The 24,174-nt window shown below is 37.8% G+C and overlaps 2 long non-coding RNA genes across 10 annotated transcripts in view; one reads left to right on the plus strand and one right to left on the minus strand.

Moving 5' to 3' along the window:
- The window catches only part of LOC138175386 (uncharacterized), a 284,137-nt gene that overhangs the window by 151,336 nt on the left and 108,627 nt on the right, over positions 1 to 24,174 (minus strand). The window lies entirely within an intron of this gene.
- LOC138143347 (uncharacterized) lies at positions 1,162 to 1,503 on the plus strand. The gene is made up of 2 exons (XR_011163681.1): positions 1,162 to 1,265; positions 1,306 to 1,503. It is a non-coding gene; the product is annotated as an uncharacterized lncRNA (long non-coding RNA).

Below are 24,174 nucleotides of genomic sequence, written 5' to 3' on the forward strand. Positions count from 1 at the left end.
CAGAGCTCCTGGGCTACAGTTTGTAGGGGGACCAAGCAACCAATCTGAGGGATAATGGCTCTTGCTTTAACCTGCTTGGATCTGGATTGTGGTATAGGGTGGAGGCCCTGAGGTGAGTGATCAGTTTGCCAGAGGTTGGGGAGGCTTCAAAGAAGGCACCTAACTAATATATACAGCAGCTGAGAAAACCCCAGCAATTGAGACAAAACTCCCCCCTCTAATAGCAGAGTTCTACTGTGGCAAAAAGCTCAAAAGTCAAGTAATTGAGTGACAACATGAGCAAATGAGGAAAGCAAGGCAAGCACAGTAATCTGACTGTGGACTCGTTTTGGGAGACAAAAAGGATCAGAACATGGAACAGGAGGAAGACAGAGAAGTCAAAACTCCTACACCAGAAGCTTCCAAGAAAAGAATAAGCTGCTAACAGGCCATAGAGGAGCTTAAGAAGGATTTTGAAAACCAAATAAGTCTAGTAGAGGAAAAATTGGGAAGGGAAATGAGAATGATGCAAGAAAATTATAAAATGAAAGTCAACAACCTGACTGAAGAAAATAACACCTAAAAAAATAGACTAACTCGCTACTTCTAGTGAACACCAAATGGCGGACGATACCGGTGCTGCAGGAGGTGCAGGAGGCCCTGGGGGGCCCTGGCGTCAGAGGCCGGGGCAGCTTCCATGGTGGCTTCGGCAGTGGGGGCTGAGGTCAAGGCCGGGACCATGGTCGAGGCTGGGGCTCAGGGAGGAAAGGCCAAAGACAAGGAGTGGTTTCCTGTCACTAAGGTGGGCCAGCTAGTCAAGGACATGAAGATCAAGTCTTTGGAAGAGATCTATCTTTTCTCCCTTCCTATCAAGGAGTCTGAAATCATAGATTTCTTCCTGGGATCTTCATTGAAAGATGAGGTTCTGAAGATCATGCCTGTTCAGAAACAAACTAGAGCTGGACAACGTACCAGGTTCAAAGCTTTTGTGGCCATTGGTGACTACCATGTTGGTCTGGGTGTCAAGTGCTCCAAGGAAGTGGCCACAGCTATTCGTGGTGCTATCATTCTGGCCAAGCTGTCCATCGTTCCTGTGAGACAGGGCTACTGGGGAAACAAGATTGGCAAGCCTCACACAGTACCCTGCAAGGTCACTGGGCGATGCGGGTTGGTTCTGGTTCACCTGATCCCCGCCCCTAGAGGTACTAGCATTGTCTCAGCTCCTGTGCCTAAGAAGCTGCTGATGATGGCGGGAATTGATGACTGCTACACTTCTGCAAGAGGCTGTACTGCCACTCTGGGCAACTTTGCTAAAGCTACCTTTAGCAAACATACAGCTATCTAACCCCAAACCTGTGGAAGGAGACTGTGTTCACTAAGTCCCATATCAGGAATTCACCGACCATCTTGTGAAGACTCACACTCGAGTATCTGTCCAGAGGACCCAGGCAGCTGCTGTAGCAACCACATAGATGTTTTTTTATAAACAAATAAATTGAACTATGCCTGCTAATAAAAAAAAAATAGACTAACTCAAATGGAAAAAGAGGCTCAAAAAGCCAATGAACAGGAAAAAAATGCCTTAAAAAGATGAATATGCCAGCTGGAAAAAGAATCTCAAAAGCTCACTGAAGAGAATCATTCCTTCATAATTGCATTGGACCAAATGGAAGCTAGTGACTTTATGAGAAATCAAGATACTATTGAAAAGATACAAACAAATGAAAAAACAGAAGGCAATGTGAAATATCTCACTGACCTGGAAATAGATCCAGGAGAGATAATTTAAGAACCTAGAAATCATGCTCCAAGAAATTCTCAAGCAAAATTGCCCTGATATTTTAGAACCAGAGAGCATAATAGAGGTTGAAAGAATCCACCAATCACCTCCTGAAAAAGATCCCAAAAAGAAAACTCCTAGGAATATTATAGCCAGGTTTTGGAGTTCCCAGATCGAGGAGAAAATATTACAAGCAGGCAGGAAGAAACAATTTTAATACTGTGGAAACACAATCAGAATAACACAGGATCTAGGAGCTTCTACATTAAGGGATCAAAGGGCTTGGAATATGATATTCTGGAGGTCAAAGGAGCTGGAATTAAAACCAAGAATCACCTACCCAGAAAAATTGAGTATCATGTTTCAGGGTAAAATATGGTCATTCAATGGAATAGAGGACTTTCAAGCATTCTTAATGAGAAAACCAGAGTTGAATAGAAAATTTGACATTCAGATACAAGAATCAAGAGAAGCATGAGAAGGTAAACAGGGAAAAGAAATCATAAGGAACTTATAAAAGTTGAACTACTTACATTCATATATGGAAAAACAATAATTGTAACAGGAAATTTTTCTCGGTATAAGAAGAGTTGAAGGGAATAGAAATGTGTGTGTGTATATATATATATGTGTGTGTGTGTGTGTGCATGTGTATATATGTGTGTGTGTGTGTGTATATGTATATATGCATATATATGTCTATATAGGAGGGTATATGGGTATATGAATACATATGTGAGTATGTGTATATATGAGTACAGGTATACATAGACAGAATGTATAAGACTAGTTGAATAGGAAGGGATGATACTTAAAAGGTGAAATTAAGGAATATAATGAGAGGAGATGGGGAGAGAATTATCTCATATAGAAGAGGCAAGGGAAAACTGTTTCAATGGAGGGGAAGAACAGGAAGGCAAAAGGGAATGAGTCAACCTTATTCTCAATGAATTTGGCTTAGGGAGAGAATGACATACACACCAAAAAGGGTATCTCACACTACAGGAGAGTAGAGGGGAAGTGGAAGAGAGGGGGGATGATGGAAAGGAGGGCAGGCTGGGGGGGAGGGGTAAAAAATTTTAAAAAGAGTGAAAAAAATCCTTTATCTATTTTTTAGTTTTTAACATTCATTTCCACAAGATTTTGAATTACAAATTTTCTCCCCTTTCCCCTGACTCCCAGCCCAGGAAAGCACACCTACTAAATACCCCCTCCCCCAATCTACTCTCTCTTATATCCTCCCTCATTCCCTCTAACTTTTTAGTAGGGCAAGATGTATTTCTATACCCCAGTGCCTGTATGCCTTATTTCCCAGTTGCATGTAAAAAATAATTTTTTTAACATTTGTTTTTAAAACTTTGATTTCCAGATTCTTTCCCTTTTTCCCTCCTCACCCATCCCCACTGGGAAGACAAGCAATTCAATATAGGTTGTAAATGTGTAGTTACACAAAACATTTTCATAGTAATTATATTGTAAAAGACTAACTATATTTCCTTCCATCCTATTACACCCCCCACTTATTCTATTTTCTACTTTGACCCTGTCCCTTTTCAAAAGTCATTGCTTCTAACTACCCTCTCCCCCAGTCTGCCCTCCCTTCTATCACCCCCCCCCATCTTATCCGCTTCCCCCTTACATTTCCTATAGGGTAAGATACCCAACTGAATGTATATTATTCCTTCCTTAAGCCAAATTCAATGAGAATAAGGTTGACCCATTCCCTTTCACCTTCCTGCTGTTCCCCTCCATTTTAACAGTTTTCTCTTGACTCTTTTATATAAGATAATTTACCATATTCTATCTCTCCCTTTCTCCTTCTTCCATTATATTACTCTCTCACCTCTTGATTTTATTTTTTTAGATATCATCCCTTCCTATTCAACTGATCCTGTGCCCTCCATCTATGTATACATGTACACACATATATACACAGTCACATATATATTTATACACACATATACCCTCCTATATATACACATATTCCCTTCAACTAGCCTCATACTGAGAAAAGTCTCATGAGTTACAATTATCATTTTTCCATGTAGGAATGCAAATAGTTCAGCTTCATTAACTTCCTTATGATTTCTTTTTTCTGTTCACCTTCTCATGTTTCTCTTGCTTCTTGTATTTGAAAGTCAAATTTTCTGTTCAGCTCTGGTTTTTTCATCAAGAATACTTGAAAGTCCTCTATTTCACTGAATCATTGAATGACCATATTTTCCCGTGAAGCATTATACTCAATTTTGATGGTTAGGTGATTCTTGGTTTTAATCCTAGCTCCTTTGACCTCCAGAATATCATATTCCAAGCCCTTTGATCCCTTAATGTAGAAGCTCCTAGATCTTGTGTTATCCTGATTGTGTTCCACAATACTAAAATTGCTTCTTCCTGACACCTTGTAATATTTTCTCCTTGACCTGAGAATTCTGGAATTTGGCTATGATATTCATAGGAGTTTTCTTTGGGGGATCTTTTTCAAGAGATGATTGGCAAATTCTTTCCATTTCTATTTTTCCCTGTAGTTCTAAAATATCAGGGCAATTTTCCTTGAAAATTTCTTGAAAGGACAGAAGCCTGGAAGACGACACCTGGTGGCAGAGAGCCCTGGACGCTGCAGTGCGCAGAGGCTTGGACAAGGACTGATTAACCTGGTGACAAAATGACCCACCAACCACAAGGGCCACTGCCAGGCCTATCACTGCAGGGCTGGGACTGGTCGGAGCAGGGTAGGAGTCAAATGCAGAACTCCTGCCAGGGGCAGCACCTACTCCTGGGACTACCAATCCACAGCCTAGAAATTTAAAAAGCGTCTATCTGGACTTCCAGGGACCAGGATGGACGCAGCTGCTCCAATCTCCACCTCTGAACCTAAAAACATAGTAATTATTGCCCCAGGGCAAAACTTCAAACAGTAAAGTCTTGGGAACCCTAGAAGAAGGGCATGGCTAGCTCCCTGCCTCAAAATGGGTAGAAAGCAGACTACAAAGACAAAGACTGGAGTCCTAGTAACATGAGAGGGAGGAACAAAATTCAGAGGGAAAAAGTGATGACTCCACGCCCACAGCTGAAGCCTCAACAGGGAACTGGTCTCAAGCACAGAAAGCATTCCCAGATGAGCTCAAAAGGAACTTTTAAACCAAATGAGAGAGACAGAAGGTAAAATGAATAATTCTTTTAAAATCAAAAATTTAAAATTAGAAAAACATTACAATGAAGAAAACAGATCCTTAAAAAGAAAAATGTGTGATATGGAAAAGGAGCTCCAAAAACTAACAGAGGAAAATAATTCACTAAAAACTAGAATCAACCAAATTGAACCAAATAACTCTACGAGGAACCAAGAATTAGTCAAACAAAACATCAAGAATGAAAAATTAGAAAAAAGAGGTAAAATATTTCAATGGAAAAATAACTGACCTGGAAAACAGATGCAGGAGAGATAATCTGAGAATCACAGGCCTACTGGAAAATCATGATGAAAAAATGAGCCTGGACAACATCTTCCAAGAGCTCATCAAAGAAAACTGCCCTGAGATACTAGAACCAGAGGGTAAAATAGAAATTGAAAGAATCCACCATTCACCTCCTGAAAGAGATCCCAAATTGAAAAGTCCTTGAAATGTTGTGGCCAAACTCAAGAACTACCAGGTAAAGGAGAAAATACTACAAGCAGACAGAAAGAAGCAATTCAGATATCAAGGAACCACAGTGAGGATAGCACATGATCTGGCAGCCACTCCACTGAAACACTGGAGGAAGTGGAATACAATTTTTCGCGAGGCAAGAGTTCGGGTTATAACCAAGAATCACCTAACCAGCAAAACTGAACATATTCTTCCAGGCAAGGAGATAGTCATTCAAGGATATAATGGATTTCCAGACCTTCCTGATGAAAAAGCCAGAGCTCAATGGAAAATTCAACCTCCAATTATGAGATGCAAGAGAGACATACAAAGGTAAACAAGGAAAACACACACACATACATGCACACACAAACCCTGTTATTTAATAAAAGTAAATTGTTTATAGTCGAGTAAAGGGTATGGGTATAAATTACACAAAATAACGATTAAAAAATTATTAAGGGCTACAAAGGGGCTGCAATGGAAGAAGAGGAAAGAATGAAGCAGAAAAGGGTAAATTATGACGCACAAAGAGGCATAAAAACAATATAATAGAGGGAAAGAAGGGAGGGAGATGAGCATTATAGGGGCTTTTCTCCCACTGGAGAAGGGAATTCTGTTGCAAGGAGGGAATAACACAACCAGTTAAGCATAGAACTCCATCAAGAAGAGACACAAAACGTATCATAAGAGAGGGAAAGAGGAGAGGGAGAGGAGCTTTACATGAGATCTGTTCTTGTCAATCTTGGTTCGAAGAAGAAATAGCATATCACATTAAGTATAAAAATTTATCATGTGCTACAGGTAGTAGGAGGAGGGAAGGTCTAGGAAGGGGGGAGGTTAGAAGGGAGGGAAGAAGCAAGGGGGAAGGGGAGGAAAAGGGATGGGGACTGATAGGAAGGGAATATTGAGGGAGGCAGTGGTCAAAAGGAAAACTCTTAAGGAGGAGAAGGGGAGAAAAATAAAAGCATAAACAGGGGAGGGAATAGGATGGAAGGAAAGTGAGAGATAGTAATCATAACTGTGAATGTGAATGGGATGAACTCTCCCATAAAACAGAGGTGGATAGCAGGATGGATTAAAAACCACAATCCTACAATATGCTGTTTACAAGAAACACATCTGAAACAGAGGGATATAAAAAGGGTAAAGGTAAAAGGCTGGAGTAAAATATATCATGCCTCAGCTAAAGTAAAAAAAGGCGGGGGTAGCAATCCTTATCTCAGATAAAGCAAAAGCAAAAACGCATCTAATTAAAAGGAATAACAAATGAAACTATATCCTGCTAAAAAGCACCATTGAGAATGAAGCATTATAATTACTTAACATATATGTAAAAAGTGGTATAGCATCCAAATTCCTAGAGGAGAAGTTAAGGGAATTAGAGGAAGAAATAGATAACAAAACTATACTAGTGGGGGACCTTAATCTCCACCTCTCTGAACTTGATAAATGCAACCTCAAAGTAAACAAGAAAAAAGTTAAGGAGGTGAATAGAATTTTAGAGAGGGTAGGTATGATAGATCTCTGGAGAAAACTGAATGGGGATAAAAAGGAATATACCTTCTTCTCAGCGGTACATGGCACATACACAAAAATTGACCATGTACTAGGACATAAAAACCTCACAATTCAGTGCAGAAAGGCAGAAATACTAAATGCATCATTCTCAGATCATGATGCAATAAAAATCATATGCAATAAAGGGCCATGGAAAGATAGATTAAAAACAAATTGGAAACTAAACAATTAAATCCTAAAGAATGAGTGGGTCAAACAAGAAATTATAGAAACAATCAGTAACTTCATTCAAGAGAATGACAATAATGAGACAACATACCAAAATTTGTGGGTTGCAGCAAAGGCAGTTCTTAGGGGAATTTTTATATCCCTGAGTGTATACATGAATAAATTAGAAAAAAGGGAGATCAATGAATTGGGCATGCAATTGAAAAAGTTAGAAAAAGAACAAATTGAAAATCCCCAATTAAATGCTAAATTAGAAATAATGAAAATGAAAGGAGAGATTAATAAAATTGAAATAAAGAAAATTATTGAATTAATAAATAAAACTAAGATCTGGTTTTGTGGAAAAAACAATAAAATTAATAGACCCTTAGCCAATATGATAAAAAAAAAAGAAATCCAAATTATGAGTATCAAAAATGAAAAGGGTGAATCTACCTCCAATGAAGAGGAAATTAAAACAATAATTAGGAATTATTTTGCCAAATTATATGCACATGAATTTAACAATCTCAGTAAAATGGATGAATATTTACAAAAATATAAATTGCCCAGATTAACTGAAGAGGAAGTAAATTACTTAAATAACCCCATCTCAGAAAAAGAAATTGAACAAGCCATCAATGAACTCCCTAGGAAAAAATCTCCAGGGCCAGACGGATTCACTAGTGAATTCTATCAAACATTTAAAGAACAATTGATTCCAATACTCTACAAACTATTTGGGAAAATTAGTGAAGAAGGAGTCCTAACAAATTCTTTTTATGACACAAATATGGTACTGATACCTAAATCAGGAAGAGATAAAACAGAAAAAGAAAAATTATAGAGCAATTTCCCTCATGAATATAGATGCAAAAATTTTAAATAAAATATTAGCAAAAAAACTACAGCAACTTATCACAAGAATAATGCACTTTGATCAGGTAAGATTTATTCCAGGAATGCAAGGATTGTTTAATATTAGGAAAGCTATTAGTATAATTAATCATATCAACAATAAAACTAGCCGAAACCACATGATTATCTCTAGGTGCAGAAAAGGCTTTTGACAAAGTACAACATCCATTCCTATTAAAAACACTAGAAAGTATAGGAATAAATGGAACCTTCTTTAAAATAATAAGTAGCATCTATTTAAAGCCATCAGCAAGTATTGTATGTAATGGGGATAAACTAGAAGCATTTCCAATAGGATCATGGGTGAAACAAGGGTGTCCACCATCACCCCTCTTATTCAATGTTAGTAACATCAATTAGAGAAGAAATGTTAGTAGTATCAATTAGAGAAGAAAAAGAAATCAAATTAGGCAAAGACAAGACCAAGTTGTCACTCTTTGCAGATGATATGATGATATACTTAGAGAATCCTAAAGAATCAAGTAAAAAACTACTTGAGGCAAAATTTGGCAAAGTTGCAGGATATTTAAAAAAAACCCACATAAATCCTTGGCATTCCTGTATATTTCTAATGAAATCCAACAGCAAGAGATAGAACAAGAAATCCCATTTAAAATTACTGTAGATATTATAAAATATTTGGGAATCTACCTGCCAAAACAAACCCAAGACCTATATGAAAACAACTACAAAACACTTTTCACACAAATACAGTCAGATCTATCTAATTGGAAAAACATGAATTGCTCATGGCTGGGTCGAGCTAATATAATAAAAATGACAATTTTACCTAAATTAAATTACATATTTAGTGCCATGCCAATCAAATTACCAAAAAATCACTTTATAGAACTACAAAAAATAGTAACAAAATTCATTTGGAAGAACAAAAGGCCCAGAATATCAAGGGAATTAATGAAAAGAAATGCTAGGGAAGGTGGTCTAGCTATACCAGATTTTAATCTGTATTATAAAGCAGCAGTCATCAAAACTACATGATACTGGCTAAGGAACAGAGCAGTGAATCAATGGAATAGATTGGGTACACAAGACTCAGCAGTCAATTACTATAATAATCTACTCTTTGATAAACCCAAAGACCCTAGTTTTGGGATAAGAACTCACTATTTGACAAAAACTGCTGGGAAAACTGGAACATAGTATGGCAGAAACTGGGCATAGACCATTATCTAACACTGTATACCAAAATTAAGTCTAAATGGATACAGGATCTAAGTATAAAGGATGATACTGTAAGTAATCTGGGAAAGCAAGGAATAGTTTACCTATCAGATTTATGGAGAGGGGAAGACTTCATGACCAAACAAGAACTAGAGAGCATTATAAAATGCAAAATGGATAACTTTGATTACATGAAATTGAAAAGCTTCTGATAAAGGCCTTATTTCTAAAATATTCAGAGAACTGAGTCAAGTCTAGAAGAATACAAGTCATTCCCCAATTGATAAATAGTTAAAGGAGATGAACAGGCAGTTTTCAGATGAAGAAATTAAAGATATCTATAAGCATATGAAAAAATGCTCTAAATCACTATTGATTAGAGAAATGCAAATCAAAACAACTCTGAGGTACCACATCTCACCAGTCAGATCGACTAAAATGACAAAACAGGAAAATGATAAATTCTGGAGAAGATGTGGAAAAATTAGAATACTAATACATTGCTGGTGGAGTTGTGAATTGATCCAACCTTCCTGGAGAGCAATCTAGAACTATGCCCAAAGGTCTATAAATAACTTCATATCCTTTGAGCCAGCAATACCACTTCTAGGGTTGTATCCCAAAGAGATCATAGAAGTGGGAGGAAGACCCATATGTACAAAAATATTTATAGCAGCTCTTTTTGTGGGGGCAAAGAATTGGAAATTAAGGGGATGCCCATCAATTGGGGAATGGCTAATCAAATTATGGTATATGAATGTAATGGAATACTATTGCACCATAAGAAACAAAGAGCAGATATATGGACTTCATATTTACCTGGAGAGGTTTATAGGAACTGATACTGAGTGAGAAGAGAAGAACCAGGAAAAATTTGTACATAATTACAGATTCAATGTATGTGTGACGACCAACTGAACTCTTCTCAGAAATATAGGCTATAAGTAAATTCCAAAAGACTTATGATGGAGAGAGATGTCTACATTCAGAGAAAGAACTAGAAAGAACAGATTTTGAATGTAGATTGAAGCAAATTACCTGCTCTCTTTCTTTTTCTTGTTTGGTTTTGCTTCCTTTTTCCCATTGTTCATTCCATCCAATATAATCCTTCTTTACAACCTGACCAATGTCTAATGTGAAACTATCTGCAGATCCTATACCTGATTGTATGCTGCCATGGAGGAGGGAGGAGGGGAGGGAGGGGAAGAAAATTTGAAACTCATGGAACCGGGGAACTCAATCTTGTAAACTAAAAGTAAACAAACAAATTAATAAAGACAAAAAAAAGAAAATTTCTTGAAGGATGATTTCAAAGCTCTTTTTTTGATCCTGGCTTTCAGGTAGTCTAATAATTTTTAAATTATCTCTCCTGGATTTATTTTCCAGGTCAGTGGTTTTTCCAGTGAGATATTTCACATTGCTTTCTATTTTTTCATTTGTTTGTATCTGTTTAATAGTATCTTGATTTCTCATAAATTCATTAGCTTCCATTTGCTCCAGTCTAATTTTGAAGGAATTATTCTCTTCAGTGAGTTTTTGAAATTCCTTTTCCATCTGGCCAATTCAGCTTTTTAAGGCATTCTTCTCCTCATTGGCTTTTTGGGCCTCTTTTACCATTTAAGTTAGTCTTTTTAAGGTGTTATTTTCTTCATTATTTTGGGGGGTATCCTTTAGCAGGCTGTTGATTTGCTTTTCATGATTTTCTTGCATCATTCTCATTTCTCTTCACAGTTTTTCTCCACTTCTCTCACTTGATTTTCAAAATCCTTCAGAGAGCTCCTCCATGGCCTGTAACCAGTTCATATTTTTCTTGGAATCTTTTGATGCAGGAGTTTTGACTTTGTTGTCTTCTTCTGATTCAATGCTTTTATCCTTTATGTCCCCTAAAAAGGATTCTATGGTCTGATTGTGCTTCCTCTGATTGCTCATCTTATCAGCCAATTACTTGACTTTTGAGCTGTTGGCCATGGTAGAACTCTGCTTCTAGAGTGGGGAGAGTTGTGTCCCAAATTGCTGGGGTTTTCACAGTTGCCAGAGCTATGAGGAGGGCGCCCTCTCTATAGCCACCACAAGTTCTGGTACACTGGCGTTTCTCACTCTAGGACCATCGTCCAAGACTGCAATCCAGATCCAAGCAGGTCAAAGAAAGATTACCCTCTGAATGGCCACTTGGTCCCCCTATGATCTGCAGGCCAAGAGCTCTAAAGGCAGCCATGCAGCAGCAGCTGCAGCCATGGCACCACTGTGCACCTCTTACCCTGGCGGCAGAGGCTAGACCGTGCTCTTCTGTCACCCACTTGCAAAAGAGTTCCCTACTGTCCTTTTACTTTCTCTTTGGCATTTACAGGTTGAGAAGTCTGTAAACTGCCACAGCTCCTTGTGATTCACTCTCCTGAAGTCTGCTCTGGCCAGTCTGGGCTGCTGGTCTAGGCTGCTGTTTAGGGACCACCCCAGGTCTTGGACCACACTAAAAAGAGATTATTTTCAATGGAGTGGTGGGGTCAGATGTTGGATTATAAGGGGTAGTGAGGAAATGAGAACAGCAAGAGTAAACCACTCTTTCAAGGATATTAGTAGTGATGGCATAGAAATACAGAATAAGAATCTGACATGACCAAGAGGATGTTTTTTCAAGGAGACTTGGGTATTTTTGTATGTAGCGAGGAGAATTAGTAGAAAGGAAGAAAATGAAGATAAGAGAAAGGCAAAGAATTATCACTGGAACAAACACCTTAAGGAGATAAGAGAGGATGAGATCAAAAGGACAAGTTTAGAAGTTAGCCTTACCAAGGAGAAGAACCACCTTTTCCTTAAAGGCAGCAAAAAAGGATGAGAATATGAGGTACAGTATAAAAGGGCTTTGGAATGTGGAATGAAGAAATGAAGATGTTTATGAGAGATAAATGGCCTTGATTTTCACAGTAAAGTAAGAGGTGAAGTCATCTGCTAAGAAACAGTGCAGTGAGGCAAGAAATTTTGGAAAAGTCACTGATGAATCCATCACAAAGAGTCAAAGAGAAATGAATAAAAGTGGAATACTAATGCATTTTGGGGGAGTTTAGAACTGATCCAAACATTCTGTAAGAACAATTTGGAACTATGCCCAAAGGGCTATAAAAATGTGCATACCCTTTGACCCAGCAATACCACTTCTAGGGCTGTATTCCAAAGAGATCATACAAGTGGGAAAAGTACCTCTATGTACAAAAATATTTATAGCAGCTCTTTTAGTGGTGGCAAAGAATTGGAAATCAAGGGAATGCCCATCAACTGGGGAATTGCTAAACAAGTTGTGGTATATGAATGTAATGGAATACTATTGTGCTATAAGAAATGAGGAGCAGATGGACTTCATGATAACCTGGAGAGACTTATATAAACTGATGCTGAGTGAGGAGACCAGAACCAGGAGAACATTATACACAATTACAGACACATCATATCTGTGATAACTGACTTTGATAGACTGGGCTCATCTCAGCAATGCAAGGTTATAAGACTACTCCAAAGAACTCATGATGAAGAGGGATATCCACATCCAGAGAAAGAATTACGGAGTCTGAACGCAGATTGAAGCAAACTACTTGCTCTCTCTCTTTTTCATTTTGTTTTTTTTTCTTTCTTCTTCCTTGTTATTCATTCCATTGGTTATAATTCTTTACAACTTGACTAATGTTTAATGTGATGGTATATGTAGAACTTATACTGGATTGCATGTTGCCATGGGGAGTTTGGGGGGATAACAGGGAGGAGAAAATTTGGAACTTAAAAACTTGTGGAACTGAATGTTATAAACTAATAGTAAATAAATTTTTAAAAAGAAAAAAGTAAATACTTATGTCAATTCCCTATTAAAAAAAAAAACAAAAAAAAAAGAATAAAAGGGCTCCAGTTGAGAAGCCAGTTGAGATGGTTAGTATGACTATGCTGGCATGACTGTGTGAGTTCCTCCATTGGTGTTCAACAACACAGCTATATAGGATCAAAGAAAGCAGATAATTGGAGTTGACCCAGGGATGAAGGTTGTCTGAGCATGAATAGTAGTAGTAAAAGGGGTCAACAGATTCAAGGTTTGAAAACAGTATACACTTCAACAGCTCAATTATAGTCAAGACTGTAAAAGGAGGAAAGTGAGAACCAAGCAGGTTCTCATGGACTACAAGAATGGAGATGGAAGGGCCAGAGATCATGGTAAAGACAACAAAAGAGTTTATGAGAAGTCAAGCACACAGAGACAGAATAAAGGACATAAAATTATTGTAGAAAATGACATTTTAGGTCTTGAATTCACAGAAGTAGAACATCTATAGGTTATGGTGAGATCTAAGGCATGAATGTAAGATGAAAATACAAGTCATGAGTATTGAGGAGTATAAGAACTGAAGGGGTAGGGTGTTTGAAGGAATATCAGACATACACATTGTAGAAAAACTGTTAGCCAGGTACTGAACTCTCTTTGAAAGGAGGAAAAGTGACCTGGAGACCAGCATGTTATGGTAACAAGGACTTGTTGATAGACATAAGAGGAGTGAACCTCAAGGGACAAGAGGTAGAAGAGTGATATCTGCAGGAAAAAGGGTCTGGAAATAGCAATAAATATCAAGGAGTAGGCTGGCTCCTTCTCCTAGCACCCTGTGTCAGACACTATGAGAGAAATAATAAGCACTGGATGAGGTGGTTGGGGAGGTAATGTCTTCTGGAGGAAGCCTGATTTCCAGAACAGTTCCAAAGATTACAGGATGAAGAGATCTGAGAAGAGGACTTTAGATTTCTAGAGGGTAGAATGGAATAGTTAGGCAGAGGAGGAGATGAACTATAGTGAGGTTAAGACTGAGATGGCCAGGAATAAAAGTGCTGAGAGTAGCAGAAGGAACATGACATTTGGTTGTTAATCTCCTTGACTCATGGGCTAGTGTAATAAATAGATTAAATTCAATAAATATATATTAACTACTTATAAAGATAAAATAAGATATGGTTCCTGCCCTAAAGGAGCCTGCAATCTAATTAGGATAGGAGGGTAACATGACACAAGTAAGTATGATTCAGGGCAGAGTGTATAGGGAGAAATCTAGACAAAGTGGTTTAAGAAATTTCAAGGAGGGAGAAATAGCCTTCAGTCAAAATAGAAGAGGATGAGGAAGAATAAAGAGGAGAAAACATCTGAACTAAACAATAATGTAGCACAGTGGAAGAAACACTGTACATGCAAGCAAAGTGCCTGGGTTCAAATGACACTCATTACCTTGTAACCTTGGGTAAGTCACTTAACCTTTTAAATTAGGGAGTTGATCCCTCATGGGGACCCTCTGATGTCCCCTACAGCTACACAATGGTGAACCCTGTGAGAAGAATTTCATTAGAAAGACAAGAATGACGTGAATTCTATGCCAATGCAAGTGTGGCATAGTGAATAATTTGCTGTACTTGGGGTCAAACAGGCCTGGATTCACATCTCACTTCTGACACTATCTGTTTTACCATGGACATATCATTCAACCTTTCTGAGTCTGTTTGCTCATTTGAAAAATGGGAGTTGTGGGGCGGCCAGGTAGCACAGCAAGTAAGAGCACCGGCTCCAGTGTTGGGACGACCTGGAGATCGAATCCCGCAGTGTTGGGACGACCTGGAGATCGAATCCCGGGCTCAGACACTCAGCACCACACCCAGAAACACCTGGCCGTGTAACCTTGAGCAAGTTACTTAACCCCGATTGCTTAAAAAAAAAAAATGGGAGTTGTGGGGTTCAAATGATCTAAGATAGATGAGCACTTTTCCATTACAAAAAGCAGCTACTTTACTTACCTATCTTATAGGCCACACAATTTTCAATGTAAAAGAATAATAGCAAAGTAGCGAACAGTCCCAGAGCTGTTTCTCTATGAAATCCATCAAAAAAGATGAGACTATTAGTAGTAATAATAATTTCCCAAGGTCAAAACTGTCATCTTTGCCATGGGGACTGGAGGGTAGGGCAGGAACTCAAAATGGTAGATAAGAGGGAACAAAGTCAGGAAGTTCCAGAAAAAGTGATACAGAGTGGGAACTTTATATGCCCTGAAACCACCATGATAGCTGTGATTTCCAGGCAAGAACACTAAAATGTTAGTGACACTCTGGTGATACTAGTTCCTGTGTCAGCAAACCAGTCAGTGTGATAAACAGGACATCCCAACAGTCTTAATGCAGTTTTGAGCTCTTAAAACTATTAAAGCTTAAAATTTTGCTCAGACTACTGGGACGCCCTAGAGAACTGATCTTAAAAGGGCCAAATTAATTGATGGGGCACCATGAGGTTGCAAGCTGGTCCTACTGAAAACCATCAGGATGATCAACTTGATACAGAGCACAGAGAAGCAAGTCATGCTTCTTTTTATTTTAGAACCACAATAAGCCAAGATAAACCAGAACAAATCAAAAATAGCAAAATACACCACCTGAAGCTAATGATTCAATGCATATCATGTTGACCATCATAGTAATGACACCATGAATTCATATGAAATAGAATGAAGACAAGAATATTTTCATTATACATGAGAATGGTATCAAAACAAAATCAGAAGTAGAATAAAAAGTTATAATCAAGGACTTTATACAACTTTTATCAATGGTACCCTATGGAAGGTAAAAGAGGATTGACTCTGAAAAACAAAGGTTCATTCTTCTGAACATATTGATTTATTAAGCAATGCATGCCAATTGCCTAACAAAGTGGGACCAGACCTCCTCAGCTTAGGTCTGGACCATGAATACAGGGAGAGATAGACTTTTATACATTAAAAACATTTACTCAAACAAGGCCAATTAATTAAAAGGAAACAATGCATCATTATACAATCTGATTTCTAATTGGAAGAAATTTTAGGGACTTTCTAAATCAGGAGAGGGAGAGTTAAAAGATACAGTTCCCTGAATTCGGGAAAGGGGGTGTCCCACTCCCCAAGTATCTGTAAACAATAGAGGAAACAGGGAAATAATAGCTGATTGATCAATATAGGGCAAGTTTTCAGATAAGACACATGAGCTGCTTGGGATATATAATTGTGAGAAAACTCTTTGCATCAGTCTTTGGATCTGAGTTCAATTCTGGTCAATATAACCTAGGTCCTTGGTTAAGGGTCTCTAAATAGTAGGTAGAAGTGGTCCAGCATCCCAGTCATACAGGGCTAGGTTTACACAATGCAATAAGGTTTTCTCCCAATTCTAACAATCAAATAAACTTTTCTCACAAGACAAAATTTTGACTAGACCCATAATTGAATGGAAAGGGAACTGAGCTAGCTCCAGAAATGAATCACAACATGTAGTCAGTGTAGTTCACTCAAGTCACACAATTAACTATTTGCTGTCCTAATCTCCTCAATTTCCTCAACCCTTAGCTCCAAGTCATAGAACAGGACAATCTTAAGAAAGAACTTCAACCCCTAGGTTCAGGTTAGAAGCATCATTAAAATCTGAAAAGGAAATGAAGAACCTCTAATGGAATGCAAACTCTACAAATGGTACCTAATAATGAAATAGATAGAAGCAATACAAGTGACTCAAAAGACTTTGAAAAGGAGATGAATGCACCAACTAGAAATTCAAAAAACCCTTTTTATGTTTGATAATACGAATCCAACTCGCAGACCAACCACTCCAAAACAAAGTAATTCAAAAATGTTGGAATTTGCTATAATCATCATCAATGAACACATCTTACCACAATATTTGAAAGAAAATGTAAGAATATTTCAGAACTCATACACAACAATATATGCAAAAGCTATTGCTACCCTAAGAACTGTAGGAGGAAAGGTAGAGCAATTAAGAAAGGTTCCTAAGTACAGGTGTCAAACACCATCATTGCAGAAGAATCATGAGAGAACTCTTAAAGATCTGTGCAGAGGAAATGTAAGATTCCATCACTATCTGTCTGATACGTGACATAGAAAACTTTAATGCCATACTGCCCAACATATTACAAATTTTAGATTCTCTAAATCAGCAATTCAAAGCCAAAGTCCAAGGGTGTTAATGCAACCCAAGGAACAAAACAAACAATTTAACAACAATAAAAACTTTATTATTGGAAATTGAGAAGTAAAGAAATAAGAGGAGAGAACCCACATAAAAGGAGAATATGAAAAATGTCAAATGATCTACATAATAACAAGAAATCACACAAAGAAAAATCAAGCTGGTTAAATAAGAAACAGAAAGCTTGTATGCCAGTATAAGGAATAATAGGACAATTATATCAAGAGAGATTACTGATACTCTGGCTTCTCTGAAAAATTAGAAAGCAGTGGGACTGAATAAGATCCATGATTATTGGCTCAAATGCTTCATATGAGTGGATAAATTACTAGTAAAACATTTTACTAGCTTACTCTCAGATCAAGTATTTCTCAGTAGAAGGCATTATATTTATTACCAAAAGATGAGATTAGTGATCCCCCCAAATATAGGCCAATAAGATGTTTATGTACTTTGTATAAAGTTTTCACAGATAATGGCACTTAAAAAAAACAACTATAAACACTTTCAAAAATATAGTATCTGGGGAACAAAAAGAGTGTGCCAAAAAAAAAGTCAGGAGTGTAAAAGGCAATTTATTATGGATTTGTTAATTACTGAACAAGTCACCAGAAAGCACCATAACATTACCCTGCCTATATTCATTATCAGAGAGCCTTTGACTCAGTTCCACACTAATAGTTCATGTAGTAGAAAATATACAAAATGAAGCCAAGTAGAAGGAAAATCAACATGAAAAAATGTTCCCTGTTTAAAACATGACATCAATACAATGTCAAGAAAATTTAATATAGATTGTACCATTTTTCAGGGAGATAGTTCAAGCCAATCACAATTGTACATAGCTTTAAATCTATTATCATCTCTCCCAAATAGAGTCGAACATGGCTTCCAAACAGAAAGGCAGTCAAATCAAAGCATCATATTGATCAGTTGATGTACATAGATGACATCAAGCTACATGAATCCACTGAAAAACCATATTAAACATTAGGGCAATTAGGTGGCGCAGTATAGCCCTGGCCCTGGAGTCAGGAGGACCTGAGTTCAAATCCAGCCTCAAACACTTGACAGAGCCTACTAGTGATGTGACCTCGGGCAAGTCACCTAACCCTAATAGCCTTGCCTTTCCCCCTCCAAAAAAAAAAAAAACAACCCAGCAACAAAACACCATATTAAACAGTCTCTTCACCTTGTGGGATCTTTCTTCAGTGATATCAAAATGTGATTTCAACTCATAAATGTGAAATTTATGATTTACACAAAAGCAAGATAGAGACAAGAGACTTCAAGTTTGAATCCAGAGATCAAATTGAATCAAAGGACAAAGGCAGTATTTACAAATGCCTTTTCCTCCTCCATGGAGAATCTATCAAAGGATATAGCTATAAATGAGAAAGCTGTGGTTAGAGACTTTGAGACTTATGGGTACCGAGAAATCAAAATTAAATGACAACATATTTAAAACAATTAACACTATGCAATGTCTATCTTATTGTACACTTTCAGAACTATATGATAGAGTATGACAGACTTGGAAAGTATCCTTAGAAAACCTATTCAACATTAATGAAACATGGAGTTTGCCACCCTAAGACAGTTACGGAAAATTTAATACTCTTTTACCAAGAAGGAAGAGAACTGCTAAACATTCTTAGAGCATATAATACAAAGGGTAAGAACCTACAGAGATGCTTTTGGAACACGCAGACATCTGATAAAAGGTAAACACCATCAGGTTTGTGAAAAGTAGCCAAAAGTGTTTTACTCATAGATGGAGACTGTGAAGAGGCTAAGATAGAAGAATGGAATCAAAAGGCCTTTCATGGATGACATAAATCTTGGGGAAATGTCCATCACATAGATTTGTTTGTAGAAGCAGATGAATTTATTATAGCAGGTCAAGACCAGGTCATTGCCACTGGAAAATTATACATACTATCCTTAAGGTGCCCAGAGTTGGTGATTAATATAAAAATTTTCAGTAAATTGTAGAATGTATGTAACCTATCTCTTCAGGTCCTAAAAAAAATGAATGCCTCTTTAATATCTAGAAAGATATGACCTAATAGCTGAAATTATACATCAAACATTGGCTTTTCTTCATGGACTAATAGATGACTAATCCACGTACTATGAACACAGGACTCAAAATAACCTGGAAAACTCAAACAATAAATGGTACTGGAACAAGACCATTATCCAGATGGAATTGTTGCCCACATTACCCAGACATAAACAATGATACATAAAAGCTTAAGAACAATAATTTCAATAGATGACACCATACCTAACAATCTCCAAGCTACATGGAACAAAAAATTTCAAAATATAGAGACCTAGGAGAGAAGAAAACAATCATTGGGAACAAAATATGAATTATCCTTGACTTGTCTGCCATTAGAGCTTTATGTACCAAGGAATTTCAGTGTGTCTGCAGAGGATGAGCATGTATCTTAGTTTTATTCAACTACAAAAAGCAGTTGCTTTATCTACTTGTATAATAGTCTGTAGAACATTAAATATAAAGGAATAATATAATTATTTTATATTTGTATTTATTCTGTATATCCTTGCATGGATCCTTGTTAGAAGATAAGCTTTTTAAGATCAGAGATTGTTCCATTCTTAGGATTTACATCCCCATTATCCAGCACAGTGCCCGGCACACAGTAGATACAATATATGTTTATTGATTGATCTGAACTCCACTGAAAAAGATGAGAATATGATAATAATAAGAGCTGATGTTTTTATATCATTTCACCACTTAACAAAACACTTTATATTAACCAGATGTGATCCTCAAATCAACTCAGAGAGGTATCATTACTCCCTTTTTTACATACATACACAAACTAAAGCTGTGAGAGGTTAAGGGACTTGACCATGTTAGAAGAATTAAGTAGAAGAGAAAAGAGGCTGAAGAGAGTCAGGAAAGAATTGATTTAGGTATGAGAATATAAAGAGAGGTAGCAGGGGAAATAGATTTTTGCCTGAGCAGATGGTGGTTCTGAATGACAAGAATTAAGGGGAGCAGGAAATTGGGAGTTAAACTTGAGAGATTTTCTAGTCATAGGGCTGGAGGAGTACAGAGTAAGCAGAAGCTTGTAGAATAAATCAGCCTCAAGGTTCTAATTAGAATGTTGGCTTGAGGAAGCCTTCACAGATTTCATTCCCCCAGGTGATTCTAGAAAAAAAGAATTAGAGGCCATTATTCCAATGAGGAGTAGAGAATGTTCCACCCTGTCAGTGGAAGAAAGATGTCACACAATTAAACCAACACCTAAAATCAAAGCAGATTTTCAAATACACCAAGGAAAGCAATTAGCTACCGCAAATTTGATATCAAAAAAGAGCAATAAAATAATGAAAATATCGTTTCATAGAATGTTAGAATTTGAAGGGACCTTAGAGGTCAATTCATCTGACCTGTATCCAAAGAGGGAATCCATCCTACAACACAGCCTAACAGGTGGTCATCCAGGCACTGCTTGAACACTTCCTTTATTAGACTTCTGCCATTTGTAAAGTTTTCCATTGAAGTCTATGGGCACTCCTGACATGAACTAATAAGAAGGATTCTTTCATGCCTGCTGAGAGGAAGGTAGACATCTTTAGATTCTGAATTAACTCTTTCAGGCCACTAGTGCATTATATTTCAATAATTACTACTCCAACAAGAAAAACGTGAGATCCATCTTCTCCCAAAAGAGGACTGTCAGTAGTCAGAGTTGTGAAGTACATACACTCCTCTCCTGCCCTGTCCTTCTCAAGATCCTCCAACCTAATGAATCCAGTAGTCTCGTCTGAGGAATTAATTTACACCAAAACTTTAAGATATCTACCAGAAATAATTAGCACTTTTTAAAAAGATGACAGAAGAAAGTAGACTTCTAGATCAACAATTTTTAACTAATTGTTATATATACAAAGCCTGACTAGGTGTTTTTGTAGTAGCAAGATTCCTAAGGTGAGAATGAATTTTGGATTATGTCAGTAAGGAGCAGAGATGGAAGAAGAGGAGCCATAAGGTAAAGGAAGAGCAGGAAATTGCATGGAGCAGTAGAGAAACTTGAGCTGGGGAGTGTAAGAGTGATCAGCACAAATCAATGGAAGTTACCGATGCTCAGGCTACAACAACTTCACCAACGCTGAGGAAAATCAAAGGAGACCTAGCAGAGTGTCCTGGGCATGGTGTAATCCCTCTAAAGCCCTGGTGAGAAAAGAATAGCTATACAAACTCAATGTGTCAGTGGTCTCTGGACTGCTCCACTAAGACTGGAGAAGAAGGAAGGGGCAGATGGATTAGAACCCTAATCTTACTACCAGTGCTGGGACTCTGAACTGATTGCTTCTTTTTCCTATTTTGGTAGAGAAACAGGGATTAAAAGGAAATTTGAGTATCACTGCTGGAGATGTTGCAGAAGTGGTAAGACCAAAATTAGAACTCTGGAACCAGGACTCCAAATGCAGAGTTCTTTCCACTGCATCACACTGCCTCAAAGTCTTCAGTTGCAATTTCAGATCACAGAAGTACACTTTCTAGGGTTTATTTACTGGGGGAGGAAGGGAAAGGCAGTGAGAGTGCCATCTACAGAAATACAAAGAATGCAAATGCAGGTAATCAAAAGTGCATACAGGGTCAGCTAGGTGGCACAGTGAATGGAGCACCAGCCCTGGAGTCAGGAAGACCTGAGTTCAAATCTGGCTTCAGACACTTAACACAAAAACTATCTGTGTGACCTTGGGCAAGTCACTTAACCTTATTAAATGCCCTCAAAAAAAGGCCAAAAAAAGTGTATACAGGAGAATTTAACCAGCCTAAATGAATTGCTTCCAATTTATCAGTCTATACTATGCTCTAAAGTTCCTCTGGGTGAAATTCATAGCTGGAATGATTTTCTTCATGTCCTGTATGCTTCACCACAGTTTGTTGCTCTCCTCTATATCAGTAAAAGATTCACATCTTCCATACAAGAATGCCTACACCAATTTGGGATTCACCCACCAGGGGACTCTGGACTAGCTCATTGTCAGCCAGATAGAAAGTCTCCTGATTACTGGGGTGCTTGGACTGTTTTGCTACATGCCTACATCTTCCTATCATAGTGTTGTGAAGAGAATAAGAGTGAGACCAAGATCTGGATTTTAGATAAATTTAGATGTGGATTTATTGATCAAGTACGCAACTGCCTAGAGTATACACTCAAGTCAGGCAGCCCTGAATTGGGGTGCAGCCTGAGTTTATACAGGCAAAAACCACAACTGGGGAGGGGAGCTAGTGTTAGCAGTGACATACAGAAGCCAAGAACAGCCATTGGTTGGATCTATAGCTCAGGGTTAATTTGGGAAACATGGAGCAAGGGTACAAGGCCAGAACCATCTATGTGATGGGGTCCCACCCAGAATAGGGTGTGGGGTACAGGGTAGATGGAACAGGGGGAGTGGAATTTCCCAGAATAGGCTGGGGTCATGGAACAGGCCAGGGTCATGTTCTGGGTGTAGGATGTGGGGGACCCTGCTTGGTCAAGCATTCTGGGTGGAGGACCTTGCTGGGTCAGCATCCCAGAACAAGGTGGTCTCTTGCATAGGATAGACTTGCCCCATGATCTCTATTCAGATTTGCACCATAACCCTTATACACAATGCTACTTCAAGGCTTACTAATTTAGGGAAGTGCTAACTTAGGAAAAGATAAGGGAGCAAGGGACTTTATGCCTTAGGTGATTCACTCTTACCCAGGACTATGCCTTTAAGTTATTACAAGCAGTTACAGGGTTTACGATAAAGACAAAGACAAACAAAATGGGCTTAATGGTGGCTTAATGGTGGGCTCCAAATCAGGAGGCATGTGATTTGGGTAACCATACAATAGCTCCCAGTTCCCTTTCCAAAGGGGATAAGAAAAAAAATACCATTTACAATTAAAGTTTTTCCCATTACCAAAAAATATATTAATTTGATTAACCCAACAACCAATCATTCCCAGAGTTTATAAATGACAATCCTTTGCTTTTTCATTATATTTGTCCCTCTAGAATTATAAGTAGTCTTATAAAACATCCTTCTCACACCCTCCCAAAATATCTCTTATTACAGTTTTGTTTTATTAGGAATATGAGTTCTCTATATTAAAAAACAAAAAGATAAAAAGGCAGGAGAGCAAAGGAGAAGAGAATGGGAATGGGTATCCTCTATGGCTCTTACACAGTAGGTCTCAAGTACTGATCAACTGGGGAAAAATACCCCTCACCCTCTGCTTCTTCTCTACTTCACCTGGCATATCTAAAACATATGCATCATAATTAAAATTAATACTGTTGCCTCAAAACTAGGGGAAATATTTATTTACACAAAACATCTGTAGGAAGCAATATGGTGCAGTGGAAAGAGGGCTGAATTTGGGATCAAAGGATTTTAATTCCAATCCCAGCTCTGCTACTTCTTACCTATCTGATCTTAATCAAGTCACCTCTACAGAACTTAGTTTCCTCATTTGAAAAATGAGGGGAATGGAATACAGTAAGGCCTCTAAGATTTTTTTCTGCTACAGATCTGTGATGCTGTGATCATATATTTTGAAAATCAACTCCTATTCTCCCATCCCCTTCCTCAAAATAACTACTTATATGGATTAGCATTTCTAAGGGATCATTCATTCAAACTTTTTCTTCAAGAAACTTTCACACCTTTTACTTTTTGTTGCAAAAGAGAGAGGATCCCAGATTTCCCTATTCTCCTCCACCCACCTCCAATGCAAGGAAAAGACAAATGAGTTTAATTATAGACCTTCCCTTAATTCAACTCTATGACTGTTCATTTCTATGTAAAGTGAAATTTACTGCAGATTTCAACTTTGAAGCCTCTTCTACTCCTCCTACCCATCCTGCAGGAAAAAGAAAATAAGAGAGAAGGGAAGGGAAGGGAAGGGAAGGG

Source organism: Petaurus breviceps, unplaced genomic scaffold, assembly GCF_028583685.1.
Source record: "Petaurus breviceps papuanus isolate PSGF00001 unplaced genomic scaffold, PetGlider_PUasm1.0 138, whole genome shotgun sequence".
Taxonomy (NCBI): Eukaryota; Metazoa; Chordata; class Mammalia; order Diprotodontia; family Petauridae; genus Petaurus; species Petaurus breviceps.